Source organism: Leptosomus discolor, chromosome 3 (assembly GCF_034619465.1).
Source record: "Leptosomus discolor isolate bLepDis1 chromosome 3, bLepDis1.hap2, whole genome shotgun sequence".
NCBI classification, from domain to species: Eukaryota; Metazoa; Chordata; class Aves; order Leptosomiformes; family Leptosomidae; genus Leptosomus; species Leptosomus discolor.
In genome coordinates, this window is record NC_141393.1 from 12368592 (window position 1) to 12384196 (window position 15605).

The following is a 15605-nucleotide window of genomic DNA, read 5'->3' on the forward strand; positions in this document are numbered from 1 at the left end:
GACAAACTGGTAAAGCACATGGATCTGAGGGGTGGGGAAAGAGCTAGCAGCTGGAAAAACATGCAGGCACTAGTGGCAGGAGAATTTTCCTTTTGAGTAAATCTGCTCCTCTCGTAAGGAGAAGCGAACTGAGAGGCCACATTAGGTCCCATGCTGGGTATGATCCTGAATGGTCTGTGTTCTCATTTCCTTGTACTACCTGGCTTCAGTGAATATTGTAGTTGGTTATTGTGGGGCTGAGCCTCTAGGATCCTCTTTAAGAGGAGGGAAATCATTCTTCCTCCTTATATGAGGCAGATGACCTGCTCGGGCACTTGTCCCCAGGGAACATTGCTGAAGGTCTGAGACATCACCTGCAGCCACCTGAGACCAAGCCTGGGCTCACCTGGCACCGAAGTCTGACTGCGATGAGTTGAGTGGAGGCATTTGGAGGACAATAAAGGGCTCCTTTAACGGGGCTGCATGTTACAGGAAAATGTGCTTTTTCCACAAGGCTACATTTGCTCTGTATTTGCCATCTGCTGCTATGTCCAGTAGTTCCTCCACGGCATCGTGCCCTTGGACTTCAGGATCTCTGTCAGGGCTTCTCTGGGAAGTCCCAGCACAGACTGGGAGAGGACTTGGGAGATGCGCTCTGTCCTCAGCAGATAGCGGTGTGGGGCAGACAGAGCCAATGCACCTCGGCAGCGCTGAGAAATGCTGTGTAAGCATCCATACACATGCATATTTATATCCCTGTGTTTGTGCATACGTGTAACAGGAAACCACCTTCTGCTCCCTTCGTAGCAGATCTTCCTGGTATCAGTAAGTGTGACACACGCTCCCCTTGGGAATCCATGGAGGCTGTAATGTATAACAGAGTATGATTTATCACATTCTCTAACAGCTAGGGAAAAGACTAATGCTATTTTCCAGAGTAATGCATTGTGTTTGGGTTCAGCTGTATTGCTTTTAATATTTTATGCGTGTGAATATGATGTACTGCAATGATAGCATCCTTATATCTTTTTCTATTAAGTGCATCTTTCAAAACAAGGAATGATGTCAAATGATGGAGAAGAGCTCTGGGTCTGGGAGACACAAGAAAATGCATAAAAGATTAAGTCCTATTTATGTTTCTCACATGCATGAAAAAAAAAAAAAAACCAACCAAAAAAACAACCCACCTACATTAACGAAATGCTATTCAAGCTACAAAGTAAATCAGCTGGCATGTAGCCTCTCTGTACTTGCACATTAGGATCCAGGCTTTAATTACAGGACTGCACGCTGCCTTTCCAGAGGCCCCCGCATACAGGACTTGCTCCGGGGGCACGGAGCTGCGCGTGGGAGAGAAATCCCCTTTGCTTTGCTGCCGGAGGTGGCGAAGCTGCAGAGTTGGGGGGAAAGTGTCTCTCCAGGGGGCTGCAGCCTGCAAAGCTGAGCTCAACAGGGACTGCAAAACTCCTGGATGCTGAAGTCCAAGGGAAGTTTGAGCAATCAGCTGTAAAGGCAGCATGGAGCCCACATGCTGGCCGGCACAGAAAAAGGAAAGCTCAGAGCTGTTCGCCAGGGTATGTCGATGGTGTAGGGCTGTGCTACGTGGTTAGCTGGGTCAGAGCAGGTACCTCTACCAGGAGTAATATAAATGCATTAGCGCAATGGAGCGGGCTAATTTCCCCTAAGCTCAGCAGTTAAACTGCTTTAGGGCTCACACAGGGCTACTTCAAGTACCTCTCCAAGCAGGATTTTTGCTTGGCCTTTGTTCTGCAGGGGGCAAGTGTCCATTTTGTGTGTGGAGATGAGCCTGGGTGGGGAGCCTTGAGGAGACAATGACATGAGAAATGTGCAGTGACAGTCTTCGTGCAGTGACTCCTAACTCCGGAGCGGCTGGTGTGTAACCTCAGCTTTCTGGAGGTCGCTTGCACACGTGCTCGCCTCTGTGGGGGCACTCCTGGGTTGCAGCAAAGCAAAGTGGATGTCCCCAGCTTCTGATGAAGGCAGTGTCTTCTGCTTTCCACCAGGAAATTCATTTCAGTTGCCCTCTTTCCCGAGGAAGCTGAACTCTTGCATGATTTTATGGGCTTGTAAGCATTTCATAACTTAATAATAGGTCACATTAATTCATCTTTTTGCTCTGCCTTTACTTTTTAGAAAGATGGAAGTTATTTTTTAAAAATAAAGTATTGCATATGCCGCATGTGGGAAGTGGTGATTTCTAGCTATGGACTGAGCGGGCAAAATTGTATCATTTGTAACTGTATCACAAATAATGAGTCTGATGCCTGCGTTACTGTGATTTTACACTAGTCTAAAAGTAGAGTCATGAAGCCGAGAGTCAGTCCCAATATGTTATCACTCCATTGCAGAGCTACTAAACACTGGGAACCAGATCCTTGGCTGAACAGGAAGAGTTTCATTAACTTTGTTTTCAGTTCAGCTAACAAGCCAGGCTGTGAATCCTTTGCATGATTCAAACCCATCACTTTTGCACCAGAAGGTAGGCTGGGGTAGGTGTGGAGTCCTGGACAGAAATCAAGGACTGGCAAGATGTCAGGAAAATATCTGCTCATCTGGACTGCCTTCAGTGCAGCTACCCTGACTTGTCCCAACTGATGAGCTGGCCCTGAAGTCACAAGGCAGCACCTGAACCTGCAGTGTGCTGTTCAGTGCCTCTGATTTCTTTGAGAGACAAGTGCAACGCAGGATGAGGTCCAAACCTCCTCGGCAGTGTGAGTTCAGAAGAGCAGACATTTGATGCTGACTTGCTAATGCTCAGTCTGCCTCCAACATACCCACATCTACAGCAACTCAGCTGCCTTGAGGGGCTGCGATGTTTGAGCTTGATTCGTGGCACACACATTGAAACACAGAATATGGGCAGGGTGAAAAACCAAACTAAACCACAGCAACGCAAAATGTTGACGTGCAGCTGTTCAGGTGCGACTTGTGCCCTTCCAGCGGGTGCAGACAGTAAATAAGGAGGGAAGGTGAGGCCGGTGCAAGGTGCCCTCTGCTCTGCCGGCCCCTGCCATGCTCTGTGCTGCCAGGCATGCTGTCCCAGCACATAGTGAAACGTGGCAGACTGGACCTGGCTGCGAGGAGCCTGGGGCAGACTCCCTCCCAAGTCCACAGGAACACACGCTCCCCTTTGCAGCCTCTCACAGTGAGTCAGAGCCACGTGCCATTTGACCCCATGGGCTTATCGATCCTGACATCCTCGGGCTGCTCCATCCCCACCCCACTACTGGGAATATCACCCACACTCCCAGCGCTGCTGGCTGTGGGTGCCTGCACCTCTTGCTGCTGCAAAGCGAGCTGCCTCTTGCCCCGCCTGTGCACCCACTGCAAGCTCCAGGAGCTCCTCAAAGGCCTGATCCTCGTTTCGTGCCAGAGAGACAGCTGATATCTCCACTGCTGGCAGCAAAGTCCATCCTGAAGTTTCCCTTTTTTAAAAAAGAGAAAACTCAGGCTCCTTCACTGCAGGAGGAAGGCTTCCTGGCTGAGGGAAGAAGATATCCTCTTTCCTGCCCTCCTACTAACAAGCCCTTTCATTACAAGCACTAGTAGACCTTTCACTACAAGCACACAACAGGGAAAACCACAGGTTTGGATGCCGACCACAAATTTTCTAGTCCAATGAATCTCACATTTTTCATTTCCCTGGCAGTCCCTCTGGTTGCAGGACCAGCCCTGTGGCAGGACTCCCTCCTCACCCTATGCAAGAGGTCTGGGGTGGTCCTTCAGTGGGTTTGCCTTTCCCCAGGGAGGGGAGACCCTCCGGGGCTGTGGCTCCCCATCCCCACTGCAGCTCCCCATCCCCACTGCAGCTCCCCATCCCTGGGGCTGGCCGCTGCGTGCTTTCCCAGTGAGGTTACACAACGGCTGTGGGGAACGGCGTGTTAGGACAAGGCGTGTGAGTCACCAAAGGTACCAGAGTCTTATATAACCCCGGCATACATTTTTGGAGTGCACTTCAGCTGAAAGGGCTGTCAGGAGCCCTGACAAAAGCGACAGCCTGGGAGGAGCAGGGTAAAAGAAAGCAAATACTGCTGTTCCTTTTCCCCTGCTCCTTACCTTCGATCCTTCTGCCAAGACCTTCTCCAGATTCAGGAGGCCTTGGGCAGACCTCATGTGTCCTGTGGTGTGTGACAGCAGCTCCTCCAGGATGGGCTTCGTTGCAGTGGTTTAGGTCTGAATCCGAAATTTCCATAAACGGATCAAATTTACCTCCAAAGCCCTCTGTCCTCTGCTTCTGACCCAGGGCTTTGCCTTCTCCATCAGCTGAGCCTGCATAATCCCACTTTTCTCTCTGTGCTCTTCTTCCTGCTGGTATCATGAGCCTTTCCTAGGATTTCTGCCATCCCATCTGCACAAGCTGCTTGGGCTACTGGGGTACGGCAGCAGCGGGGCTGCAAACACAACCAAGGCTGACAACAAGAGTCTGAAACCCTTTGTACAGGACCCACGTCAGGATCTCAGCAGGGTCTACCTGGGGAGAAGGGCTTCACTTGACTCGTGGTCAATCCTGCATACTGTCAGAGGGACGTGACACGAACCCAGCTGCCAGCCTGCTCAGAGGCGTAGTTTAAGAGTGTAGGCGAGGATCAGAAGAGTTTCCAAGCTACAGGTTAAATTTCTGAGTGCTTTAACTTGAACTGAATGCATCTTCCAGTTCCTGCATCAGGCCCCAAGTCTCACGATGCAGTCGATGGGTGGGTTTTCACCAGCAAATGCTCATTTGTGAAAGCCGAGGTGTTTTGTGTTTCAGGTTCAGCCAAACTTTCATCAGGTGGCTCTCCAGGCTCCAGGACAGACTCTCCAGGCAAACTCAATGCTAGAGGAGTATGAAGGGTTATGGCACTCACCTGGACCACCAGAACGCCAAGCCCAAATCCATCTCATGCTTGCCAGCTCCCACCAGCAGCCTGGTTTGGAGTCGGTGGTCTAAGGAGATGCAAGATGTCTGAACAGCTCTTGCTGGGCTGATCACACTTCTCCACCAGCAGGAATTTAACCATTTGCATCATGATTCCACCTCGCCCAGCAGCAGGAAGCCTGGGTCCAAGTCCTGTCCCTGCTGAGACTGAGTTGTGTTGGTGGAGGGGAATGGGTCACCTGGGCGGTGGGAGAGGGACGAGGGAGCAGGACAGGGTGCTGCTTGTGTAGGAGAGAAAGTGGCAAATGAAGGAATCTCTCTTTATGAGTTGGATAATTTCTGCATAAGCAAACCTTTAAGAAAGTCTTGGCTCCATCCCAGTGCGGAAGGGGAACACCGTCTGCAACCGCGACATTCCCGGCTCCCCCAGATGGCTGAGGCCTCCTGCAGAGCAGCAGAGCATGGCTGTGGAGGCAACCGGCACAGCCAGGGACTGACTCACCAGCATCCAGGAATGACAACATGTGGGGCTGGGAAAACCGGGGGCACAGCGCGGAGCTGGACTTCGCTGAGCGGTGTCCACCACAGATGCTAGTACGGGGCTGGCATCTTTGCAGGGAAGCAGGGACTGGCCCCCAGCACAGCTCCCTCCAACCTTGCTGGGGTTTTCTCTGCGTAGAAGAGGGTTTTTGGGATTGAGCTCAGAGGCTGCACAAGTTGCTAACAGATGGGACGGGTTCTCAGTGGGTGCTTCCTCCAGGCATGTGCTAGCTCAGGCTGGGGCACCCTGTGCAGCACCTTCCCCCCACGATGCTCAGAGCCAGTGAAGAGACCGAGAACCATCTTGCACAGGTGAGAAGTCCCTCTCCTTCTAGCCAAAAGAACCCAAATGTCTCCCCCACGCTTGGGTGCCTTGAACCTGAGCTGCATACACATGTATCTCAGTATTTCACAAACACAGGCCAACCCTGCAGGCATTACTCTTTCCAGTGAGCCCAGAGGGGTCCTGCAAAAAGAGCCATGTCCTTCCACAGCTGGAGGGAAATGATGCCCTTGACAGCACACGCCATGGCTGCAAAACAAAACCCGCATGCACGCACTAGCCCTGACCACCCCTGCTTCCCGGGCCAGCCTGAGCTTAGGAAGGAAGCAGGGCTGAGAACTGACAACTTCCTCACAGTGGTGGTAGCGCCTGGCCAGGAGGCTGGGGCTGCCCTTCCCCTGGGGCTCAGATGGGAAGGTGCTACTGCATCCCACGGGGCCAGTTCCTGGGTCTCTTCCCTCCTTGCTGGGCTGAGCAAACCCGACAGTGGAGCCAGCCCTTCAGCATTGTGCAAAATTTGACGGCCCAAGCGGCCTCCCGGCACGGGCCGGCCAGGTGCTGCTGCGACAAGGCAGGGAGGGATGGCTCTGCAGTCCGGCTTCCCTTCCCCATGAAGCAGCTAATCTTAACTGGGTACATGAGTGTCAACAGGTGCCACGGAGGGAAGAGAGACGAGGGGATATTGGTGCAGCTGGAGGAAGTATTTATAGCTGCTTTTTAAAAAACCCGGTATAGATCACATCTCTGTTAACGTATGTAACACAATCGGGAACCTGAGCTTTTCATGATCCCATGGCTGCAGGATTTCCTGTGGAATCCTCTACGGGCTGCAAAAACAGGCTAAAAATAAACGCATTAAAAATGAGACACATACTGAAACATGTGCATGCCCGTGCCTCCTCTCTGGCCAGTGAATTGGGCAGTGGCAAGAGGGATAGGGAAGGAGACAGCCTCTGGAAAACTCTCTGTAATAACTGCTCGGGGGGGGTCCCAGTCCCCAGAGAGCTCCAGGCATGCAAAGGTGAGAGCGGTTGCTGTTGGCAGGGGTTTCAAGAATCCCAAACATAAAAAGCAGGAGGACTTATGAAAAGGTTATCCAGGAGGAAGAGCACAGAGGCAGATCGGGATTCTTCCAGCTGGAAAGAAAACCTGGCAAGCCTGTGTGTATCTCCCCTGTGCAGGCTGATTCCCAGCTCCTTCCAGCAGCCACGCACCAGAGCAGACACCATCTCACAACCCAGGGCTCTGGAGCAGCAGACCTACATATATAGCACTCCCATGTATTTTAGAAAAAGATGCAGAAGCAATGTTTTCCCACGCACCGAGGGATGGACAGGGCCACCAGTTCATCCTTCACAGCTACTGGCCTCCCTTCAGGCTAGCCAGCAAAAGGCAAGGAGAGGGTTTGGGTCTTGGTATGGATGCTCACGGACCAACCCCCACAGGTAGTCCCCTGACAGAGCATTCATCACTGGCCTCCCAAGGCCTCATGGGCACAATCTCCTGCTGCTGTCATATCTCTGCAGCCAGGCCCTGGACACCATCTCTGTTTGAAATCATGGCAGCAATATGATGCAGTTTAGCTCCTGGACAGAGCAGCAGGGAGCAGACAGGACCTGTAGAGCATGAAAGCATCCCCTGACAGCACGGCTTCTCACCCTCCCTTGGGCTTCTCCCACCCTCTGGAAGAGGATGCTTTCTCCCCTCTGATGGGCAAACCCATCACCTTGCTGCTGCTGTCTGAATCATGACCAACACCTGCGTTATCTGTGTAGGATCAGTCATTAATGGGATATGTCATTAATTAGGACAGCACCAGAGATCCTCAGAGCTACAGTGTTACTTGGAAGGAGGGGACCAAGATTCCTTGCAGCTGAACTGAGCCTGAGCTTCACACCCTCCAATTACCTGAGGCTGTCGTGATTCAGTTGTTACTTGCAGCAAACACCCTGCAGGCAGCAGAGCGAAGGAAGGTGGCTCTTTCTGCAGGTTAATTCAGCCACTGCCTTTGTTCTAGCATCGCGGCAATGCATAGCAGCTGCTTACCCTGCATGCTCCTGTAACTGGACTTTTGGCAGAAGCACGTGCTCTTGGCTGCCACTAGCCTGTGCTTTTTGTGTTATCACTCCAAGCAGAGGTGACTCTGCCCCCTATCCCATCCCAGAACTGCCTCCTGCCACCAGCACAAAGTCAAAAGCATGACCTACAGCATGGCAAGAGGGGACGTATTCTGTTCACTGCTCTAACCATATATCAAAACCTTTCTCTTGCTAGGAGGGCACGTGATGTTACTAGTACGAAGGTGTCTTAGAGGAGCTGCTTTGGCGTATGGCATTAGCTGTCAGAGATTAAAAGCCACAATATGCAGAGAGAGAGCTGGAGGTGTCAGAGATGTCACCTGCAAGTTGCTCTTTGTAGTGACGGGGAGAGGATGGGGATGGGGATGACTATGGGGATGGGATGGGGACGGGATTAGATGGGATGGGGATGACTATGGGGATGGGATGGGGATGGGATTGGATGGGATGGGATTGGATGGGATGGGTGGGTGAGAGCAGCCAGCTGCAGGGAGCACAGCGGCCTTGTGCCACAGGGGACAGCAGTCAGGGTTGGGGCTGTTCAGCCTTCTCCCACCCCATGTCCCACTCTGCACCCCCACCTCCTGCCCCACTTCTGCCTGCATCCCCCGTGCTGCAGGGAGATGAACCTCCACAATTTCAGGGATGCCTCCATGTATGGGAGCATCAGGAGGGAGTGGGGCTGCTGCAGTGTGGGTGCTGGGGAGCACAAAATGGATTTCCTGCAGTTAACCAGAAAAACTCCCTTCACAATGGGGTGTCTCGTGCAGAACAAGCTACAGATGCAACGGCTGATCCCTGGTTTTCATTTTTGAAGTGCTTTTTAAGCAACACCAAGGGAAGGGAGCAATGCATTGAGAAGGAAATAGTTTTACCCTTTCTGTCCTGGTGGTGAAGATGATCTACAGGCCTATTGTTGTGTACCTCTGTTCAGTGTTTGGAGGTCAGACCTTGTCTGCTTGGATATTTGTGAATATCCAAGCTAGAGGAGAGTGGGATAAAGTCCGTCACATCTAGGGCAGCATTGCCTCTCACGTTATATACTTTAACTTCCCTGGCTCTGATACATCCCCTGTCACAGCACGTGCATCCTTTCAAAGCACTTCTGCAAAGCTTCTTTTCCTGGCTTGTTGCTTTTACAGGTTTTCTTTGCATCAATTCCCTGGCTTTTCTTTCCTCACTGCATCCAGGAAAAAAATATCTGTCTTGTCCTGGAAGGCCCTTTACAGCCTTTTCACATCAAACCTCTGGTGCCAATCAGAGACTGGTCATGCCTTTGCTGGATGCTTGCCATATTTCTTCCTCCATCCTACAGAGGTATTTCTACCTTGCAGGAAGGTTCTGCAAACATCTCATCTTTCTTTCAATCCTTCTTTAAAAACCTTCAAACTGGAGACAAAGTAAATTGTGATACACCCCAAGGTCCCACCCCCTGCTGCAGCTGTGACTCTCGGGTGGGTCTGAACCATCACCCAACACCATGGTTGCTGGATACCCCATGGGAAGATGTCTGCTCCGCACAGGCACAGCCTGTTTTGGTTTTTCCCCTCCTGCAGCAGTTCTGCCAGCCTCAAGGAGCTCCTTGAACCTCCTCTCAAACCAAACCAACTCAGCCCCTGCCATCGCCTTTGGTGGCCGGCTCTGGAGGCTGATGGATCCTGCCCCATTCCCAGCTTCTCTGCTAAGCTGCTGAGCCCACCTTGTCCGCATCCACCACCCAAATTTTTGGGGTTTCTTCCTTGCACAGGTGGGTGCCTGCAAAGCAGCCCAGGGCTCTGGTGGTTGCAATGGCTCTGAGCTGGCCAGGCTGTGAGGAGCTCTGCCAGAGCCATAGTGGGGGGTTGGGCTCCCAGGGGTCTGATTCCTGAGGGAGCAACGCATCCATGGGTGAAGTGAGAGGAGCCTGAGCCACCCCACAGCTGTCTTCAGGTTGATGCCAAGACATCAAGAGTCCAAGGAAATGGCAGTTTCCAGAAATGGAAACCTACTTCCATATTTTTTTCTTTGTGCTGTGGACTAGAGTGTGGCCTCAGTGAGAGCTGACAGATCCCAGCTGCTGTGGTGGTCACTATCCAGGCATCCAGAATCCCACTTGTCGTAGGCTTGGAGTACAAGGCTGCCCAAGCTTATCCCCTGCTGAGGGCAATCCCTGCTTTCCCAGTAGCAAAAATAAGAAGAATCAGCCCCCAAACCCCCTCCCACCCCGGACTGATATACTGAGAATAGCGTCAGGCGCACCCAAAAAAAGCACAGTGCTATTAACACAGACGGGAGGGGGAAAAAGATTGTTTTTCAGAGCTGGATTTTGGCATGCTCAAATAAGAAAGACTTACTTGGAGTCACTGTGTGGCATCATGGCTGCTGTGGAGGCAGCCACATCAGCTAGTCCTCTCCCCATCCCATCTGGATGGACGGGACACAATCCAGTCCTCATAGGACTGCAAGGCTGGGGTTATTTTTCTGTAGAATTAACCATGATGGTGCCCAGCCCTCTCTCTATCCTACATTAAATCAGTTTTCCTATGAAACTGGAAATCTTGATTAACAGCCTGCTAGGAGAGACAAATCCCTGGGGCCTTTCTGTATGCCCAGGAAGCTGTCGCTGCTCTGGGGTAATCATACGCTTAATTTTTGCTCTGCAAAGGAGAGAAAGGACTGAGCTGTCTTCAAGGAAGACGACAGATTCACAGGAAAAACAAAAAAAAAAAAGAAGGCAGTTTCTTTGGAAGTCATTTTCTCCTAAGAAGTTCTGTCTGCATTTTTTATTAATAATACAACACCCTGGATGTGTCAAAAAGATATGAGAATACATTTCCTGGTGGGGAGCTCCAGCCTCACAGAGCCAGGCGGTGCAGCAGGGTTGTCATTTGCCTCTTGGAATTTTATTTCCTAATCAACACATCTGTGAAATCACTGTATTTTCAAAGCTTAGTTTCCAGAGATGCTGGGATCAAAGCCTGGGAAGGTGTGGGGAGAGCAGGGAGGGGGAAACCTGCCATCTCCATCAGCAGCACAGCACAGAGAAAATACCCACCCAGGAAAGCCTAAACCAGGGGTGGTTTAATGCCCTGACCTGGGTATAATGTTTCAGAGCCAAATGAGAAAATCAGGACACAGAGACCCAGCTCTCATCACTCTCCACCTTTGGGGTAAAAAATCCACTTCTTAGAAACATGGGGACCCCCTTGAGATTTGCAGGGTCTGTCTGGCCCCTCCTGGGGCAGGAGTGCTATGGAGAGTCCTGGAGCACAGGGGAGGGGGCTGCAGGGACCCTCCTGGAACCACCTTGTCCTCCTGCGGGTGACATGAGTTGCACTGCTTTCACACTGTCCTCTCAAAGAGCACCTGTCATCCAGGCCCAGGATAACGACTCACACAGCTTTCTGACTTTGGTCCCACCTCCTGCAGAGACTTGGGGCCAAGTAGCCTTTCCCCAGGCATGTGATCTCACAGGTTTCAAGTGAGAGGATCTCAAATACATTAAAATCGCCCAAATCTGAGTCAGATAATGAGGTTTTTGCTTCCCTGACACCTGCAAGGCCATAAATTCACTTGTCTGGCAGTCACCTAAAAGCCCTCCCAGAAGATGCAGGCTATGCTTGTGTTTGAAGAAGTTAGGAAGACTGGGGGGAAAAAAAATTCTTTCAGAAAAACCCTGCCTCTGGTATCTTCACATCATGAAAAATTATATTCCTTTTTACGTATTCAAGAAATGTCATTGTCCTCAAATTTTCTCTTTTCTCCATGATGACCTTTTCCCTGCTTACTGAGTGTAGAGACGCCGGTTGGAGCTCGACTGATGCTCATGCTACTCGCTCTGTGAAACCACCATGTTGAGGATCAACCCTTCCGTTCCTAGGCAAGAGGAAGATGCCCACCCATATCTCCTGGACATATCCATAGCCCTTGGGTGAGCAGAGTTACTTGGCTCCGGGTTGCTGGTGGGAAAGGTCAGATGAAGAAACCAGAGGTGCTAAGGTGATGCATGGAGCTGTTGGCCATGTGGATTTGCACCCACTGCTGATTTGCAGCTGCTTTTTGGATAGCAGCTGGGTCAGCCCCTCTACTGGGCATGGGCAGGCGCAGCGTCCCACGGGGAGAGGCGAATCCACGCCGAGGCGTGGATTCGCCTCTCCCCGTGGGGCGCTGCGCCTGCCTGTGCCTGGCAGAGCTACAGGGACGCAGCCAGTTGCCAGCAGCGAGTTTTTGGACCAGTCTCTGCCAGGGCCAAGGGGATGGCAGAGCAGCCGGTGCCCCCGGCGCTCTGCACCAGCAGACAACTCAGCCTCCACCGACCCATCCCACCATTCCTGTGCCACCACTCTCACTGCCCAAGCAAGGCCAAGATGCTCAGCCCTGCTGCCTGGGAGCAGCTTCGGGTGGGATCATGTAGGGAACTCCCTCCTCCTGCATGGCTGATGCTCTTGCCATGGTGCTTTTTATTTAAGTTTTGCTCTGTGTGACATGTTCACAGAAAAAATAACATCACAGGAGAGTGGGAAAAAAAAATAGATGCTCAGATTCATCCTATCAGACTGCTGGGCAGGAGCTTGATGGTGTTGCCAGGCCACTAGCTTTATTTTCCCCGCAGCTCCCTGCGGCTGTGGGTACCCTCATGCTAACACAGCTCCTCGGAGGTGTTTAATTACAGCACCCCAGGTACCAGGAATGCAGCTGGAGGGGGGACCATGGGACAGCAGGGTGCTGTATGGTGAGTCACGGGTGCATGAGAGGGGACCATCTTCCTCCCAGCACCACCAGCACATCCCATGCTGGAGGAGGAAGGTTGAACTCTTGAGATCATCAGTGGGACAGGGCAGGCGAAGCAGCACCCAGCTGTGTGTGCAGGATCCCCTCGCATTTGGGCAAGCGCAACTGGTGAAATGGCTCGTTCACAAGATGCATTACCTGGAAACAGAGTCAGGAGCTGCACAGGATGCAGCTCCCAACTCTGTGCAGTGTTCCCTCTGCCGGGTGTGGAGATGTGGTAGTTGTTCCTGCAGGCAAAAGTGCTGCCAAGGGCAAGCAGGCTACATATGGCCTGAATATGTCCTCCAAGACAAAGGGCATTATTTTTCCCTCAGAGTATGTGAACTGAGATTACACGGCCCAAGGGTTTAAGACCATCCTTCACAACGCAGGCTGGACAGTATCAGCAAGCAAGTCCTCCCTGGATGTAACACTGATGTACTACATACCTTCAGGAAGAAAATACCTCCTGATTTATAGACTGTGGGTGACGGAGAGGCAGCTGTAGTGCGCTCTCTCTCTCCAACACTTTCTTGACAGTATTGGGACAGAATTATTTCCACCAGCCTCACCTCCATCCACCGCCTGCCCTATCACACGGCTCCCCACTGAGTCATCTCCTCTGCTGCAATGCCCCGGCTGTTCCAGGGTGAAGGGTGAAAAGGCAGCTACTGTACCACCTCCCCGTCCCAAGGCTCCCTGTGTCTCTTGGGGCCCTGTGGCAGGCGTGACCCTGCCTTCCGCAGGGGCTGCTGAGAGGGGTGGTGTGAGGCCAGGACCAGGAACCCCCTTTCTTTCCAACACAGAGATTTTTCCATTTATTCCCCAAAAACATGCAGAAGGAGATGCGATCTCAGTGGGTGCTAGGAGAAAGGAGAGCAATCCTGGCAGATCTGTAGCCAGGAAATATTCAGGAGTGTGAAAACTGGGAGAAGGGGGAGGACTTTGTTGTGTCTTGTCTTGTCTTGTCTTGTCTTGTCTTTTCTTTTCTTTTCTTTTCTTTTCTTTTCTTTTCTTTTCTTTTCTTTTCTTTTCTTTTCTTTTCTTTTCTTTTCTTTTCTTTTCTTTTCTTTTCTTTTCTTTTCTTTTCTTTTCTTTTCTTTTCTTTTCTTTTCTTTTCTTTTCTTTTCTTTTCTTTTCTTTTCTTTTCTTTTCTTTTCTTTTCTCTTCTCTTCTCTTCTCTTCTCTTCTCTTCTCTTCTCTTCTCTTCTCTTCTCTTCTCTTCTCTTCTCTTCTCTTCTCTTCTCTTCTCTTCTCTTCTCTTCTCTTCTCTTCTCTTCTCTTCTCTTCTCTTCTCTTCTCTTCTCTTCTCTTCTCTTCTCTTCTCTTCTCTTCTCTTCTCTTCTCTTCTCTTCTCTTCTCTTCTCTCTTCTCTCCTTTTACTATTTTTATTTTTATTTTCTTATTTTCTTATTTTCTTTGAAATTTCTTTTTATTTTCAGTATTTTTTCCTTTTTTTCTTCCTTCCCGTTTTCCCCTGCCACCGCTGCAGGGGCGCTTCGGGCCGGGGCGGGTCCGCGGGCGGGAGCGGGACCAGGAGCGGGGCAGGCGGTGCCGCCGGCGCACGGGCGCCCCCTGGCGGCCGCACGGGGGCAGCGCAGCGCGGCGGGCGGGGCCGGGCCGTGCCCTGTGCCCGGTGCCCCGGGCGGTGCCAGCGCCGCGGCCGCCGGCCTGCCCGGGGTCCGAGCCGGGGCAGCCGCGTTCCCCCGCCGCTTCCCGCCGGTTGCTGGGCGAAGGGGTCCCTGCCGCAGCCTGTGCCCGGCCCCAGCGGCTCCGGCCCTCCCCGCAGGGCGGGACACCTCGCCGTGGCTCCGTGAGCCGCTCCGGCGCCCCCCGCCAGCCGTCGCGGCGTGTGCCCTGCTGCCCGGGCGAACGCGGCAGGGGTGCTCAGGGCCACAGGTGACACCCAGGCTGGGTGCCCGTTCCCTTCCCATCGCCCCCCTGTCTGCCTGGGCTGCGTCCCACAGGGCGCGGGAGGGGCTGCGCCGCGTCGTCGTGCGCTGGAGGGAGCAGGGTCAGTCCCAGCTGAGACCCCCGGCCAGGTTCTCCTGTGCTACAGCCTGGGGACGTTCGTGGGAAATGGGTCTCTGCTACCGTCAAGAAACAAAATTTAGGGAGGGGAAGTGGGTCATGGAAAATTCCCAGCACTGGTGACTTCTCTGATGCCCCGATACCGCTGGAGGGCATGGACCTCTCCATGGCGTCAACCTCTGACAGCTACGGGCATCTCCATTACAGACACCAAAATCCCCCCCTCACTGACCAGCTCTAGATCAAGGCAGAGGCTGTTTGCCACAGAAACAGAGCGAGTCCTATGGAGCAGGAAAGTACCCCAGGAGGAGACATGCCTTCCAGTAGCTCCTCACAGGTTACCAAGTCAGGCCCCAAACAGCATCCGGCCTCTTTGATCCAGGGCTGAAAATGGGTTCATGGGAACAGGGAGGACAGAGGAAAGTGCCTGTCAATCCCCCCTTCACCCTCCCGGCCTGCTATGTGCAGGGCAGGTTGGGTCATGAGTGCAGCCGCTCCTTCCCCATCCCGCACACAACTGCAGGTTTTCCTGCAGAACAGGTTTTCTGGTATTAGTGATACCACTGCTTCCTTCTGTCTTCCAGTCCCATCCCCACCACTGAGAAAAAAAAAAAAAGGAACAAAGGAGGCAACAATATCATAAAAGATTGTGTTAAAAAAAAGAAACTGCAGCAGATAGTGCCTTGTGCTGGCAAAGCACCGCAGCTCCCCGGTGCACATCACCAAACACCCCCGGAAAAGGCTCTCACGACAGGCAGGTAACCCGCTCTCCCACTTCTCCAGCAGGAACACTCAGTTCCCCCTCGATGATTCAGATAAAACCACCCCCTTGCCTGGGATAAGCCTGTTGGTGTTACAAAACAGGAAGGCCTCACTGGTCGCCTCTCACTCCTCCACCACCCACATACCGTGGCCACCTTCACCTCCTGGCTTCCCACTCGCTAACCGGGACCAGGGTGCAGCCAGCTGTGCCTGTGGTGCTGAGCCTGGCTTCCCTTTGTGTCTCCCTCCCAGCCCACATGCTCCTGCCCTTCCCAAGGGACCAGTCCTGAGCAGACATTTCACC